Below are 17,671 nucleotides of genomic sequence, written 5' to 3' on the forward strand. Positions count from 1 at the left end.
CTCCTTCCGCAAACCTCTTCGCCAACAGACTCTACATCTCCTACTGGGAAAATCTTTTGCGGGTGTGGGAGGAATGTGTTCTGGAAAGTGGCGTTCTTTCAATCTAGCAACATCCTCCACCAGTCCAACTCTAGGAACACTTGCCTGTTCCACTACAACAAGGCTGCCTATTACAGACTCCTGAAACTTAACAAAAGTCATCTTTGACTCAGGGCAAGAATCCTGGAACACAACAAAAGCATTAAACATTGCCAAGTGGAAAAGATGGATAGCCAACTTCTTGTACCAAATGTAAGCCTTACGAAGAGCAGTGTAAGGTTCCAACCTCTGATCTACTCTGTCAACACCACCCATGTACCTATTATAGTCTAAAACACATACAGGTTTGCGCGCTTCAGCGACCTGACCCCAAACAGTCACAGGTGCAGTGCTTTCATCATGGATGGAAGTCAGCATGTAGACATCTCTCCTGTCTGTAAACTTCACAGCAAGAAGCTCCTGGCAACGCAACGCACTGCACTGTCCCCGCACAAGCTTTTGACAAACAAGTTCTTTCGGAAAACCTTTACGGTTACAGCGAACTGTGCCACAAGCAAAAGTGTCCACTTTGGCCAATTCCCTGAACAACCGTACACCAGTGTAGAAGTTATCTACATATAAATGGTGGCCTTTGTTAAAAAATCCTCTTCCAAGTTCCCAAACAATTTTCTCAGTCACTCCAAAAGTGGACGGACAACCAGGGAGGTTAAACCTAGATTCCTTACCGGTGTACACCCTGAAATTAGAGACATATCCAGTCCTACTGTCACACAGCATATACAGCTTTATTCCATAGCGTGCCCTCTTACTAGGAATGTATTGCCTAAAAACCAAGCGGCCCTTGAACAACACCAAAGACTCATCCACTGCAATTTCTCTACCAGGGGCATAAATCTCAGAAAATCGATCAACAAAGTGATCAAGGACAGGCCTAATCTTAAAAAGACGGTCACAATCAGGGTGATCTCGTGGCAACGCTAAACCATTATCTACAAAGTGCATCATCCGAAGCAGAAGCAAATACCTGTCACGACTCATGACTGCCGGAAAAATAGACGTTGCCATCAAGGGACTGCTAGACCAATATGAAGCCAATGATGGCTTCCTTAGCAAGCCCATCAAAAAAGTTAAACCCAAGAACTTCTTCATCTCTTCAACATTTGTGGGAGTCCACCGGGTAGCTCTAGAGTGTGGCTTAAGACTGGCACTGTTGTCCCTCAAAAACTGTTCGGCATACAAATTAGTCTGCTCAACAATCTCTGCCAAAAACACATCGTCCATAAACAACTGAAAAAAATTTACAGGCAAAAAGTTCTCGGTATTCACTCTAGACCCTGGAACACCAGTAAACTCAGGAAATTCCGGCTGCACCATGCCAGGGGCAACCCAGAGGTCATCACTTTCAACGGGAAGACTTGCAGCCCCAGCCTGCAGCCCAGATGTCTCTTGCCGCACTACACCAACGGAAAGGCTTGCAGCCCCAGCCTGCAGCCCAGATGCCTCTTGCCGCACTACACCAACGGGAAGCCTTGCAGTCCCAGCCTGCAGCCCAGATGTCTCTTGCCGCACTACACCAACGGGAAGCCTTGCAGTCCCAGCCTGCAGCCCAGATGCCTCTTGCCGCACTATCGGCACATCAGTCTCCTCCTCTAACACAGGCACTTCATCCGCGCTAAGAGTATCTTCATCATCCGATGACCCCATACGGAGAGAAAACTCACTGCCAGAATCGTCCCCTGCCCCCTCTCCCTCAGAAGCAGAGTCAGTCTCTGACCCAATATCAGAGGAAGACTCAAACAGCAAACCAACAACCTGCTGAGCAGTCATCCTGCGGCTAGCCATTATACCTACTAAGATGGAAGACTGCACAAACAAGTCAACAACAACCAACAATGTGCAAACCAAGTAAGTAAAGAAATGTGTACCTTATATCAATAAGATCAATGTACTCAAAAACTATACAATCCAAAATCAAAAGAGACAGCTACACTCACCAGAAACAAACTCTGCAGTGACACAGCAAAGACCAACGATATCAAACTAGAAAGAAGAAAAAAAAACAAATTACTCACAAGACAACAAAATACACATCATGCACCAATGCAAAAAGTTTTTGAAACTCAAAAACCAAACATACTGCTATTATTACACCATTTGCAAAAAAAAACAGGCAGAGAAATCAAACACATTTGCATTGTACAAAAAAACAGTCTCTTACCAAACTACACAAACAGCAAAACCACCAGAACCAAAATGTCACCGTGAACAGAAGAAAAGCCTTCACCTAGAACAAAAAAGTAAACAAAAAAAACATTACAATTGGAAATCACAAAACATATAACAATAAACATTATAACATGCCATGTCACTACCCAAATGGTCAATCGGTTTGTGTGCCAGGTCAGGCAGAAAACAGCAGGAAAAAAAAGGCTATTCAGTCCCGGGGCAGGTGACCCAAATACATATAACAAATTGCACCCTGGAAGCGAGGGGTCACTTCTATTTCTAATTGAACTAATTCCCTGGTGTCTAGTGGGCTTTTCTGCCTCCAATGGGAGCAGAAACGGCAAAAAAATAAAACCGATCTGCCCACAGAGGGGGCAGAAAAGTCTTCAAAACATTTAGGGGCCCAAGGAAGCGACCCTTGCCCAAGGGGTCGCTTCCTACAATAATATTTATATCCCTGGTGTCTAGTGGGCTTTTCTGCCCCCCCCCAAAGAGCAGAAACGGACAGAAAGACGACCAATCTGCCCCCAGGGGGGGGCAGAAAAGTATTCTAAAAAATTAGGCCGCAAAGGAAGCGACCCTTGCCCAAGGGGTCGCTTCCTACATAAAGAAAAAGACATCCCTGGTGTCTAGTGGGCTTTTCTGCCCCCCCTGGGGGCAGAAACGGGCAGAAAGACGACCGATCTGCCCCCAGGGGGGGCAGAAAAGTCTCCTAATCACTTTACCACCCTAGGAAGCGACCCTTGCCCAAGGGGTCGCTTCCTACATAACGAAATAGACATCCCTGGTGTCTAGTGGGCTTTTCTGCCCCCCCTAGGGGGAGAAACGGACAGAAAGAAGACCGATCTGCCCCCAGGGGGGGCAGAAAAGTCTTCAAATTATTTGGCCCCCAAAGGAAGCGACCCTTGCCTAAGGGGTCGCTTCCTACATAGCATAACCAATATCCCTGGTGTCTAGTGGGCTTTTCTGCCCCCCCCGGGGGCAGAAACGCGCAGAAAGCGGACCGATCTGCCCCCAGGGGGGGCAGAAAAGACTTCAACAAAATTTGCCCCCAAGGAAGCGACCCTTGCCCAAGGGGTCGCTTCCTACATAGTAGGAACAGCATCCCTGGTGACTAGTGGGCTTTTCTGCCCCCCCCGGGGGCAGAAACGCGCAGAAAGCGGGCCGATCTGCCCCCAGGGGGGGCAGAAAAGACTTTGCCAAATTTTCGTCCCCAAGGAAGCGACCCTTGCCTAAGGGGTCGCTTCCCAAACTCCAAATCCAAAATCCCTGGTGTCTAGTGGGGCATCCCTACTCCACGATCGCGACGCTGTGCGCGATCGTGGAGCAGGAATGCCCTGTATTGAGAGATCGGGGGAGAGGAAATACTCTTTCCTCTCCCCCGATGCCTCAATACTAGAGATTTCACCGCCGCGGCCCCCACCAGACGCCAAACACCTACCTCTGCTCCCCTCGGACGCGCTGGAAGAAATGGATTCCAGCGCGTCCAACGCTTCCTGATGACGCCGGCGCGCGCTGTGCGCGCTGACGTCATCAGAAAGCGTGGGGGGGCTCGGGGGGGGTCGGGGGTGGCAGCGGAAGCTCTTCCGCTGCCACCCCCGTAAAGGGGGCCAAGATCGAGGGACAAGGGGGGGAGCGCCAGCGCTTCCCCCGGGGGCTGTCCTCATGACGGAACGGTTCCGTCATGAGCACAGCCCAACCGATGCTCATGACGGAACCGTTCCGTCATGAGCATCGAAGGGGTTAACAAGCACTGTTTATGTTTAAGAGTTTTATACTGAATTCAAGTACAGGTGTACAATTATTTTTGTCTTTATTGAAATCATTAATATATAAAAAAATTCTGATTTACAACGTTCACTTGTGTTTATATTTGTAGAGACCTTTGTGTCCCAGCTGTGCTTCACGTAGGTTATGGTTTTCCACAACCTCCTTTTCACATGATCATATCCATTAGGGACGTAGGGCCACATCCCGAACGTGAATGCAAGCAATAAAGAACTTTTAAATCTAGCTTTATCATCTTCACATTTTGACTAACTTGTATATACTAGGTGTGCAGGCCCACTCTCTTCTTTTGTAGCTTCTCCTTAGTGGCATAAACAACACAACGTCTTGAATGCTAAAGTAAAGTCAACCACATTTGGAATAGCAAAATTTAAGGACACCCTTCCCTCGCTGACACCAGTGCTGAAGGTGAGAGCAGCTAAATGGGCTTATATATAGTTTGGGGACTGGGGACTGCCACAAATGTGGCACAGTAATATATGTCTGTCAAACGTGTGGTTGCCGCTGTATTTCGAGTTGGTGGAACTGCCATGTTTCTGCCAGTGGAAACAATTGACCGACTGCATGTCTGACATTTGGTGAACGATCAAAGTACCTGAGACAGTCTGCTGCACTAAGAGCAGACATTCTGATGTATATTTTAGCCTTTTCGTGACTGCCATGGGTATCCAGGCGGTACTGGACAAGACCACCAATAAATTACCCCTACACAAAAGGAAGTACCTTCCAAAGTGCCAGAGACATTTCTTTGGTGTTCTTCAAAAACAAACTCCAATTTTAGGAGTTTGTTTTTGAAGAACAAAATAGTTTTGCTAGGTGGGTGCATTGAACATGGCCCACACAACAAAGCCTCAGTGTCTTCAGTGGATATACTGTGGCAGCTGCGCCTGTGAAGACACAGAGAACTCTAAATATGGCGGGCTGTAGTCTGCCAGGGATGTGGTATGTATCCCTCCGCTGCCCATGCGGGATGTACATCCCACCAATCTGTAAATGATGGCCACAATTCCTTCTAGCTGCGTTCCAATATCTGCAGGAGGTTAGACAGTTTTTAATGTTTCCTTCACCTAGGGGCGGGAAGGCCTTCTTGTAAAGTATTTGACTTGTACAGTTCATTCTCTCAGGCCTACACAAGGCAACAATTTTGTGTCAGGTAACACTTCCTTATGGTTGATTGGGACCAGTGAGATATGTTATCATGATTTGGAGCTCTAGCTCTTACACCTTGAGTAGTCTAATTGGGAAAGGGGTTGTGAGCACTCAATACATTGGATCCAAATTTTTAGAATTTATTTTACAAGATATTGGTCTAACCACAATTGGACAACGTACATTTGAGCTGTTTTGTGTTCAACCAAGTAGTTGAAAATGCGCATTTATTGTACACACTCAGGCAAGAGATGAAGTCACACACTCAAAAACTAAACTCTGACCAATTTGTTTGTATAAAACTATTATTTAGTTATTTTATTTCTAGAACCAAGATTTATGCAGTGAATTACAGTTGAATGCAGGTTCAAATGCAGTTGATTGATTTACAGGTAAGTCAATATTCAAAATTACTTTTCAGTTACTTTGTAGATTACTGTACATGTTACTTCTGTAAGTTACTTTTCCTATTCAGTGTGATATGTCTAGACATCACACTGGGACATTTTCCAGACAAAATGTAAGTAATTAAGTTTTGGTACATTTGCAGTTTTTCAAGGTTTCATACAAACCAACTCCACGCAAGAATTTTCAAAGAAAAGTAGTCAATGCAATCCTATGGGAGGAAATTAGGTTATTGGTTTACAGGGAAGTATTTGGTTGTGGGAGTTGAGTTTCTGAGGTTAGACCCAGGGTTCCCCAGGATCGAGGATACACTCTCAGGACACCCTCAGTGGCACTAGGGCGGCCGGGTGCTGAGTGCTGAGGCCCTATGTTATTTAATAGGGGATAGGGGGCCTCTGGTTGGTGGCTGCTCAAGAGCAGGCCACAAGGTCGTAGGAGCAAAGCTCCTTGTGTTGGGCTCAGGGCAAAGGGGGTCCAAGTTAGCACAAAAGGTGCACCCGCAGCGGCACGGGGGCGGCTGGGTGCAGGGCGCTGTTTTGGCGTCGAGTGCTCTGTTGATTACAATGGGGATTGTCTGGTTGCAACAAACAATGAAGGCTCAGGGACGAAGATCTTCTGAAGGCAACCACCAGTTGGAGAGGTAAGTTGGGATGCCTGGGGATGCTGGGACACCGTTGGTTGGGCCACCCAAGGCCGTGGAACGTCGGGTGCAGGGATGTCTTTAGGCGTCTGGTTTTTCTTACCGGTTCCAGTCGCGGTCGGGGGATCCTCCAGAAAGGGGCTGCAGGCATTGATAGGAGACATAAGGCACATCAGGGATCACCAGATCCCAGGTCAAGATTGCTGGAGAGACCTCCACAGCAATGTTGGGCCACTCAAACTTGGGCCGTGGGCGTCGGGTGCAGATTTACCAATTTGGCCGGAGCCAAAGTCTGTGGGTGAGCAAATCTGGTGCTCATGGGAGACAAAGTCTTGGTTTGGGAAGGCAGGGCAGGTCCTCCGGATTCTTGGGGGCTGCTGGCTGCAGGACATACCAGGATTTCACTGGAGCAGGTCGAGGTCGGGACAGGCAGGTAGGGCTGGGGCCAAGGCAGTTGGTGTTGTACTCTTCTTTTTCAGCACAGCTATTTGGTCCTTCTTCTTCTTGTCTGAGGAGGCAAGGTTCGGGGTTGCCCCTAAATACTAGATTTAGGGGTATTACAGGTAGGTACAGGTCTGGACCAATGGGTCCCTTCCTTGAGGTGGATATACCCCCTATTATACCCTCCAGTGGACCATACCAACCAACTTCATACATACATACCAACTTCTGCTCCCGTCCTTTAAGTAAAGTTTCGGACCTGACCAATTCCTTATTTTACCCTTAGGTGCCCCTCTGCCCTCACCTTCACCTTTGTCCTGAGGAAGACCCCGTCAGTAAGGACTAAAACCGGCCTACATGGTTTCAGGGGTCGAAACGTCGACACATCATTGATGCCAGTACCATCAACAGTGCACTGTGCACTTGGATAATCTATTGTACATGGCTCTGTAAATAAATGTCAACTATCTGCTAAGAACTTTACTATGAATGTGCGGCATTGAGTAATATGCCCAACAATTTGATTGTGATGCTTTTGAGTATTGTCTGTCACTCGCCTCACTACCTCACTCAAGTCACCCTCCTCCCTCCCCCCCCCAGTTGGGCACACCAACGTTTTGTATTCTAATGTTGTTTGTAAATTGTTTGCTTAAACTAATATCTATCAGGTGCTTAGTGTGATTAAACAACACTTTAGCACTAATCAATTTCTCTGTGTTATTGACTTTTGATACCGTTTTTTCACTATTTTGAATATAATTGTACAGGGACCACCACTTTCTATACTGCTCTGCACCCAGGTCCCAGTGATTTTGGGTAAACCCTTGTTTATAATGACTGGATACCTGGTTGGCAGGAACCCAGGAGGGCACACTCAGTCAAAGTACATCACCAGTTTGGCAAAAATGGAGGCGTGCAAGATGGCTGCTGCCTAATTTGCCGCAACAGCTGCTTCCCTCCCCCCCGCTCTGGACCGCCAGCGCCGATGCTGATACTAACCACATACCTTGAACGCGCCGGTGTGCAGCTTCAATGACATCTCGACCACACCTTTAGGCTGCTGGCTTCAGGCAGGACCACCTAGACAGCAGTGTTTCACTCCACAAACGACAGTGCAGGCTTCTCTCAGCCTCGACCCTCTAGACCGCCGTGGAGTCCTGTGATGCCGTCAAAGACTGCCAAACCTCTGAAGGAGCAGGCGGAGCTTCTGGGGGCCCCGCCTGCCCTACCTGTACGCGCGGCTCCACACAACAAGAGGCTGACAGCTTGGGAGACGGCGGAAGCAGCAGGAGCTGCTTTCACATCTGGGAAGCCCCTCAGTGGCAAAGAGGGGCTGAAAGAAGATGCAATGTGAACCCAAGCAACCTTGGCTGCCCCGGAGAGAGCAAGACAACCCTCAATTCCAGAAATCTTTTCAGGTAAATGTGCAGGGCTGCAACTGAAGGAGCAAGGTAAGTCCTCTCCCCCTGTACTCCCCGCTGCACCCCAACATTTTGGCAAAGACTGTGGGAACTTATTTGTTGTGCCAAAGGGAAATTGAATAGGGAAAGCTTTTGGATATGGAAGAAAAGCTGGGAGAAAGGAGAGAGGTCTCTATTGAGACGGCGAATGCTGGGGCTCAGGGACTAGTACCCAGTACTGGTGCATCATCTGTTGATGGGTTGAATAGGGGTGACAAGAGCTGTCCCCCGGGAATGCATCAGGGTATGGGGCAGTGGGAGGATCCCCCAAAGCAGCTGAAAAATTATATTCCTTAACCGATCATTCAGACCTCCCAGGCCTCAGTGAGGAAATGACTGATGATAGCTCAGCTTCATATACATCGGGGATAGCCAGAGTGGGGGAAAGGCGAAACCCTCAATGCAAAAGCATCTCTCCCTATCAAAACAACGTAGTGAGAGAGCAAGAAGGAGTGAGAAGGATTCAGGTGAGTTAAGCACCTCCAGGCAACTGAAGTGGGATTATTCTGCAACTCGCCAGATCAATCAATCAATCAATCAGGACATTTGTAAAGCGCGCTACTCACCCGCGAGGGTCTCAAGGTTTATAGCGATGTGGAGGGAGAGAGGTCTGGCACACCACGGGGGCTCCCACTACCAGATACAAATTCTGCACCCCCAATAGACACAATCATCTCTTTGCTGAAACAGCTGCAGTCCGAGGCAAGTGTTGAACACAAGAGAGCACATTTAGCCACAAACAAAATACAAGGCGCAGTGCGGAAAGTCACCAAAATGTGTTCTGAGATGGCAGAGCGGGTCACCTTAGTGGAGGAGCGGACGGCGGCAGCAGAAGCGGTGGTGGCAACAGTCGAGAAAAAACAAAATCTACAAGAGACACAGCTTGTTGATGTGATGTGGAAGATGGAGAACTTCGAGAACCGGCTGCATAGAAACAACTTACGGTTTCTTGGCCTCGCAGAAAATGTGAAGGGAAGCGACATCAGACACTTCATGCTCGAGCTTCTTAAAGGTGCCTTCCCCGAACTTGTCCGATGGGACTGGGAGTCTGAAGTTTAAATTGTCCACCGATTCCCCCTGACGCCAAGAAAAACTCTGCTCTCCAGCCAAAACATCCAAGAGCCATCCTGGTTTACTTCGGTAATTTCCTTCTACGCCAGACGATCTTTGACAAGGCAAGAACGGAAGCGAAGAGATCATACAATGGGCATACCTTTTTTGTCTGCCCAGACTTTTGCCATGTGGCAGTTGAGAGGAGATGGAGACTCCGGCAGTTATTTTCTCCCTTCCAACAGATTGGATGGCAAGTATTTCTGCTAAACCCGTCTCGTCTCAAGGTGATCTTAAAAGGAAATACCCAGACTTTTCTCTCGGAGGTCAAGGCACAAGAATATTTGAAAGAAATCTCTAAAGAGACTGGACTGGGCTGATGAAAGATCCTTTGCTGTATTTCTTCACCTCTGGCACAAAAAAATGAGTATTTTGTTAGGTCATCGTGTATTCTTCCTTTTAGGTGATTTTCTTTCCCCTGAAAATATATCTTGAGGATTCTTTGAAGGTCTATCTAGGCTCTCTGTATCACGGGCCTTTCCCTCTTTGTTGTTCTTTTATTTTTTATTTTCTCTTTTCCTCTTCACTCCCTTTTTTTCAGGCTTGACAAGGGGCTGAGTGGCTCGGGGTGGGGGTGTGGTGGAAGCAGGAGCGTCATGTGGGTTAGCGCCATCATCAGGGTCAGGAGTGACCCTTTTGCTCATGGTTTTGTCATGGTCATGGGCTGCGGCTCTAGGGGCACCACCAGCACTCGCCACGTTAGCCACACTAACACTCGCCACATCGCACATGGGTGTATGCATAGACTCTGTGGCAGGATTCATTATCCCTTGACCTGTTATTGGTGACCTCCAGATACTTTACCACGTTTTATGTGCATCTTGGTATTGACTCCGCAACAAGACTGGTGTCACAACTACGATTGTGGCAGGCTGCGGTATGTCTACTTTATATTCACCTGGGATATTGACATTAATGCATCCATCCGATTTGCTTCATGATTGTTTGTTGTGCTTTTCATGTAAAAACTGTTTATTTTCTTTTATTGTGTGTAAAAGGCTGGTTCTGAACATTACCTATTCCGTTGTGACCACGCCCCCGTGCTACGTCCCTATCAGCATAACATCCATCTTGGGCGGGTCTCTCCTATAAAAGGAGATCACGCCCGATGTCACGTGTTCGTTATTCTAAAACCTTACCGGAGCTAGGTTTTTTCCGACGCAAGGAGTTTTCTTTCGACCTGTTCCTGGATTGGGGCAGAGACTTCCTGGAAAGCAGACGGAGCAGAGAGCGAGCGCAACAGAACAGCAGGAGGAGCAGGCTCTTCAGAATTTGGGTAAGAGCATGCTCTGCTATACAAGATGTCTGATGTCTATTGATGACTATTTAACTCCAGTCTGGGCCTGCATCACAGTGTCAAGATCATTGAAGATACTTTGAAATATTACAGTTTTTCACTAGAGACACAAAGTAAATTCTCAAGCTCTACAAAGAACATTTTGTACAAAGTTGCGTGGCAGGTCCCGCATGTTATCTTCAGTATTCAAAAGGTTTATGGAGAAAGACCATAAAAAAGACTTACAAGAAGGAACTTGGTGGGTATAATTCACAGTTCTGTTTAATAAAAGCTGTAAATCAAAACTGTTACTTAAAAGTGCAGAATATACTGAATGTTCTTTTATGTTCTTTTTATAGCTTATTTTAAACTCAATTCCTGGCAGAACAATAGGGAAGGAACAGGCAATTATAACTATATATCATAATTAAGGGAAAACAGAAAAGTAATAGATGTTATCTTAAATTAGTCTAAAGTATTTATATTGTTCTTACAGGTCTCATTCCCAGAAGTTCCCTTCCCAACACCCTTTCCCCCGCCTGGCCACTCTAAAGCTCTGTGTGATAATCACAAGCAGAGATTGGAGGTGCCTGGAGGTGGACCCTTCTAGCACCGTGCAAGTCCTGAGGAGCATCGACCTGACACAATAACGAGCCCACAGACTATTCCTCCTCCTGGCTTGCTAGATTCTAGAATGGCTACACTAGATGTTATCCTTAAGGCATTAGGCCAAGTTCAGCAAGAGTTGATTGAATCTAAGGTGCGAGCTACAGCTTTGACAAATAATATTGCACACCTACAACAAAGAATCGAAAGTAGGGAAAAAGCCGAACGTAATCCCTTTGATGTTCCCCCGGGAAAGTTTCCCAGTATGGTTCAATCAGTGGGTCATGGAGCTGTGAGTGGAAGTGTAAATCCTACCTCTATTTCTGTAACTTAGATACCTTTGGCAGTTCCCGAATGTTTATCTGGAGACCCTAGTAAAATTCAAATCTTTCTTACGCAAATTGAGTTACATTTTACTTGCAAACCCGCATCATTTCCTGATGGTCAATCAAAGGTGGCATTCCTTATCTCCTACCTGATTGGTGATGAAGCTTCATGGGCGGTCCCATTAGTTCGTGAGGATGATGCCATTTTGCATAATTGGAAAGCCTTTGTTAAAAAATTTGAAAAAGTATTTGATCGCAGAGCAGCCACCCTGTCCTCAGATAAGGAGTTATTAGAACTACACCAAGGCAATCGAGATCTGGTCACCTATCTAACTCATTTCAATCGTCTGGTGTCTGAAACCAGATGGCCTGAAGAAAAAACAGCTGCAATTTATTATCATGGGTTACATGATGACTTAAAAGACGTTTTGGCACAAATTGATCCTCAGCCTAAAGGATGTACAGAGCTCATCAATTTAACCCTGCGTTTAGACCATAGACTAGCCGAACGAAAAGGTCGGCGACTAGAGAGAAGCGTGTTTCGTTTTGAACGAAGTAAACTAGTTCTTAGTATACCACCTCAAGACAGCCAAGGATAACCTATGGAAATAGGATCAGTTCGTCCAGCTCTTACCAAAGAGGAAAAAGAGTCACATAGAAAGAATGGTTTGTGTCTGTATTGTGGCAAGAAATGCCACTTTGTAAAAGAGTGCCCTACTGAACCAAAAAATAAAACCTTTCAGCCAGCCATCAAAACAATAGATACAACTCCAACCCTAATGGGAAACTAACTGGCTCAAAATATATAAAGGGGGATCTTTTGAGTACTGGGCAAATACCCTCTGTTCATTCTTCAGATAATGATCGTGTTACTCATTTGACTTTAGACATGATTTTAGAAATCACTCCCAAACTCAGACATTAAATTACTGTACTTCTTGACTCTGAAGCCACAGGTAACTTCGTAGACACAACCCTGGCCCGTCACTTATCCTTACCTTGTGAGACAAAGATTAAAAAATAAATTGTTCAAACTGTGTAGTGTAGTTCTTATTTCCTTTATAGGCTCTGTGCATTGGAATAATATACACTATAGTTTTTTCATAGGACTAAGGTCAGTATGCCTCTATCGAGTACATTAAACTTAATTACTTTATGTGCCAGCTAACTCAGAGGTCACTAGAAACTTCTCGAATAAACAAGAAGGGAGTAGTTTCTGACAACCGCATAAACATGACAACTTTGTTTCCCTTAGAATCGGAACGTGTCTCAGAATCGTGGAAACAACAGAGAACAGTTTCACTCAGTCAATCGTGCAGGCTTAGTTTCTTCAGAGTTACACAGAAATAGATAGACGGGTGTTTCAATAAAAGGATTTATTGAACAGTCTTGTTTCTCGTGTAAGAAATATGAGCTGTTACAATCATTAGACAGTAAGCAAGATATAATACGCACAGCGTAAGCAGTAAGAAGAAATAATACTGCAATAGCATTGTCTTTTAGCTATAACATATATTCATATATACATACATAAATAACACAGGCTAAAAAGTGAATACTCGTCTGATGCTTCTAAATAGTTCTACCCCAGTGTACCTAACCTGAGTGTAGTACAAGGAAAAAGTAGGTGCTGTTTTCTATAGTATAGTATAGTATATACTAGGTTTTATATGCCAAGAGTCCCTCTAGGTTCTAGTCAGCTCCATACCTTAGAATGAGAGAGGTGGGAATCTCTTTCCGAATCTCAAACTCCAACACTCCGCGAAGGGAGTCAGAACACTGGAAGATGGATTCTCTGCGAGCAGGGATGACAGCGTCTGGTCAGTGCGTCAGGCGGGAACTCCAATTCTTCCAAACTTGCCATGGCGGGCCGTATCGAGCTGATCCGTGCAGTGCTTTGCCATGGTAAGGGAAGGAATATTTATACCTGGAAGGTGCTTAGGAATGTTAGCATTGACGTAAAGTCGGGCAGAGGAAGACGTCATAAATGAACCCCTAAGGAATAGTAGTTCATGCATAATAGATGAGTTCTTGGGGAAATCAATAATCCTAGCTAGGGAAAGTCCAGATGGCTTAAGGGTCTGGTTTCTAAGAACTCGTTGTGACGTGGGATGGACGGATATAGGTGACCATGCCTGTATTTGGATAGCATGGCTAATGCCTAAATAAGGACTGGGATTCTATGCCTAAATAAGGGCAATGCGAATTGTGCCTATATCAGGACATGATTCAGGGAAGCCTATGTACGGGCATATAAATCGAAACACAACACCCACTCCATTGATGAATGATCGATATTACTAAATGCTAAACATGCTAAACACATCAAATTGAGTATCACATGTTCACTAAAAACTTTTCTAAAAGCAAACTTAAAAATAAGTTCATGATAAAATCTCAGCTAAACATGGAATGCAAAGGTGCTGTACATATTTAGAGTAATGTTTCGTCCGAAACATATGTTTACAATGGATGCTAAATGCTAAATGAATGCACAGAAATATACACATAAATATTGAAATGGTCCATTTTTACAGAAAGGAAACAAATAGTTCAGGGCCATTTCATGTCATGATTACATAAATGCGAAAAAAAGGTGACAATGTGTCCCTGGAAGTGTTCCAAAGAAGTCTGTTCTCTATGAATAGTTCTACTGTAAGCAGATTACTTTGCCATAAAAAGAAAAATTCAAATTTAGAAAAAAAAATTAATCATAGGAAAAAGTTCCAAGGTTTGGCCTTTGTTTTGAAAAATGAAGGCCAAATTCATAGCTTTCCCGGTACACTGTGAGCCGAATCAAAAGCCAGTGTAAGGAGCTGGTGAAAACATGAAATCCTCTATCCGTGTAGACAAAAGATTGTCTACCGTAGTCGGTGATAGGTCGATTACCTTGTTTAGAACACTAACTGCACATAGATGTGACGCATCGTCAGTAGCAGTGTTCGTTACCGATGTTACCTATGTGCCTGTTGATCCATCTCGTACCTCAGAGCATGTTGCGTCTGTGAGATCTCAATGAATGCCGTCATCAGGATTGGTAGCCTCTGGGGACAACACAGAGCATGGGCCGTTATCGGGTCCAGCAGAGTATCGATTTCCGTTGGCATGACTGATGGGAGTGTTAGACAGATGTCTAGCACGCATTCTTCACCGCAAAGCAGGCAGTGTAGAACCGGTAAGATGCAATCTTGCCAGATTGGTCTGAACGACAGAAACCATGTGGTATTTAGTTCTCGTAGATGAGGTAAGCCCAAAAGTTGTTCTATGCGCTCACGACACTTCCTTTCCAGGAGAGCTTTCTCCAAGGTGCTGGGAGTGACGCTGGTGGATTGGCTTGCCATAACGTAGTAGTAGGAATTAAAATAGGATTCCTGCAACGAGTGCTAGAATTATCGGCAGACCACCAAACACTGAGTGCATGAAGGTTGGAATGATTCCGAGGACTGCTTGAAAAGGTGTTAACAGTCCTGAACATATGGTCTTAAATACATGCACAATACCGCTCATATCAAACATGTTTAAGATACGTTCCAACATTTCTGTGAAATGTGTAGGGCAGTTTGTACTTAACAGAGCCTGTATCTCAGCCGAAGTCCTTGCAATTTGTAGATCATAGGTTTCTTTGGCCGAGGTCAAACGCACGGTTTGTTGTAAAAGAATGGCTTTTATTCTGCTTAAAGTATTAATTCGTATAGAAGAGATGTTAAGTGAAGGCCATAAAGGCGACTCCCTGACTGTGTCTATTTGGGGGAACAAGACTTGCATACAGCCAGTGACCTTGGAACTAACTGTTACTAGATATGGGATACCTGGCAACATGCCACAACAGCTCTGATCATTCAACATGAGGTAACTCCCATTTGAAAGTTGTCCAAATGTTGGATTAATCACAGCGGCTGGTGAACCTTGCAGGTGGCAGGATAAATTTGCAGTGGAACCGCTACAGGCCCCGTGTAAACTAATATCCCGATTTTCACAGTGTGTACTGCAAAGAAACACTTCACGCCCCCCACTCCAACATCTGTGTGTGTAAGGTAAATCCCAGGATGTCCTGATGTATTCTTTACCCAACGTTTCATATTTGCCTGCTTGCATTTGTTTGAGGCAATACTGAAAATGGAAAGTTGTAACAGGCAGAGTTATTTTGCCATGAATGATCCATTCTGTAGCTGGTTTTTCTGCTACTGTAAATGGAAATTTTTCCAGTTTTTCAATGCTCAGCACTGTATACTTTGTTCCCCTTTGTGACAGTTCGATCTGTTTATCAGTGAGATTGTATTCTGAAAACAGAGACGACGTGTTGATGAAACGCCAAGGCACATAGCCTGCACGCAAGTTTTGTAGCGTCCAGCCTAATAACAGAATAGAACGTAATTGAGACTGACCAAATCTTGTTCTACAATGTGTATAGCAGAGGATACAATGTTGCCCAGTGAATATATCCTGGATGACAGAGTCGTTAACCCATTGTCGACCACAGCGAGAGATTTCTCTAAATGAATACGATCAATTTGCTTGGGTAACCTTCCATATTTCATTATAAGCAGCATAGATGCTGGTATATATGAAACGTTTTTGACGTGGTTTTCCTGGACCTAGCAAGAAATCCCTAAGGTCTGCGCCTTCTTTAAGTAAAGATAAGTGTTGTTTCACATCCTCTAGTGTAGATGTCTGTAGCCAATCAAGGTATAATTTTCCTACACTGTATGTTTTTACTACCCCTGGATGCTGTCTTTGAACATAACGTGGGTCTGGCCTGTTGATAGTAAAACCCTGTATTCTGTTCAGGAATCGTTCTTGACAGATGTTTGTGTCTGTGGGCCAGAGCAACCATTTTTCCCATTCAGGATCTGATCTGTTGTTTTGTAAAATAGTATGTACGTCGACCTCCTCCTGTGTAGTTCTATTACTTGCAGTTGTAGGTATGGACGGTGTGTTCATGTCTTTGATCTTGGCTAACCCAAGGCAAGACGTTTGTTGGACAGTGTCGTTCAAAAACATTATTTGTTGTGGGATGATGCAGGCTATAAACAAAGCTTCTATCCCCTGCACTTGCCGATCTTTTGTACTTTAGACAGATTTTGTGTTAATTGTGTCTTTCCAAAAGTCGAAACCCTGTCTAGACAGTTAGGCAATAAAGGCTGCAGAATAAATCTGTTTTGTATTAGTTAACATATTTCTCGTTCCTGTTTTGTTCACATTTTTAAAGTAAAACGTTTCTGGATTGGATGTATTGTACCCTGAAAAGTATGGAAACTTCATTGCAAACGTTTTTGAGTTACCCCTTGGTGGTGTAGGACAATGTTCTCATTGGTTATACATAAATACATTTCTATTTGTTGCAGATTTATGCAAGAAATTATGACCCTAGTGGTTGTAACAAAAAAGCTGTTCATAGTCTGTTGAACCCTCTAAGTATTCGTGGTTAGAGAATGCAGCAGACCTTTCTAGATCAGACATCATGTTATTAACTGTCTCAAAGTCCCAATCATCAGAATAGGTACTGGAGGTAATAAAGTCACTTAGTGAAATTTTAAATAAGTGTGGAATCTTTAAGAGTTCCGACAGGCCGAATATATCATAATCCGTTTTGTCCCAAACTATACCATCTTGTATAGGAATGGCTGTGATGTTCACTGCTGACAAGTCTCTTGCTTCACGATGGGATGATTTGTGTGGTTTCAAAAGTAAGTTAACATTTTTACTTCCTGTGTCCAAGTGAATAAATCTTCCATTTATCAGCATGCTCTGAGTCATTACTAAAGCTAGTCAAAGCAGAAAGAAAAATATTCCAGATATAATCCATAGTTCAATCCATGGTGAAATCAGATTAGTCTTTTTCAGGAGATGAAAAAAGTCTTGTGCTCGTTCTTTGAAAGTTCTTTTGGCTGGCGTCGTTTGTAGTTCAATTGGATCCTCAGAAAACGTATCAAAGTTAATGAAATAGCCAGAGGCAGTTCTGTCAATGGTTGAAATTGCATCAGGATTCGTTTAAATCGCTGGCACCAGTTGATCACGTGTTATGTTGGTGCAGACAGGTGTATCAGGATGAACTATTATTTGGGTTACAAGAGGAATGAGCTCCATAGCATTGTTGCTTAGTCCTTCATTTTTTATTCCTGAATTCTCGATGGTGATGAGTCTTTCAGTTTGAACCTCTTGGATAGTAGCTAGAGGAGTGTGTCTGCTACTTGGTCGGAGTCCA

Source organism: Triturus cristatus, chromosome 1_1 (assembly GCF_964204655.1).
Source record: "Triturus cristatus chromosome 1_1, aTriCri1.1, whole genome shotgun sequence".
Taxonomy (NCBI): domain Eukaryota; kingdom Metazoa; phylum Chordata; class Amphibia; order Caudata; family Salamandridae; genus Triturus; species Triturus cristatus.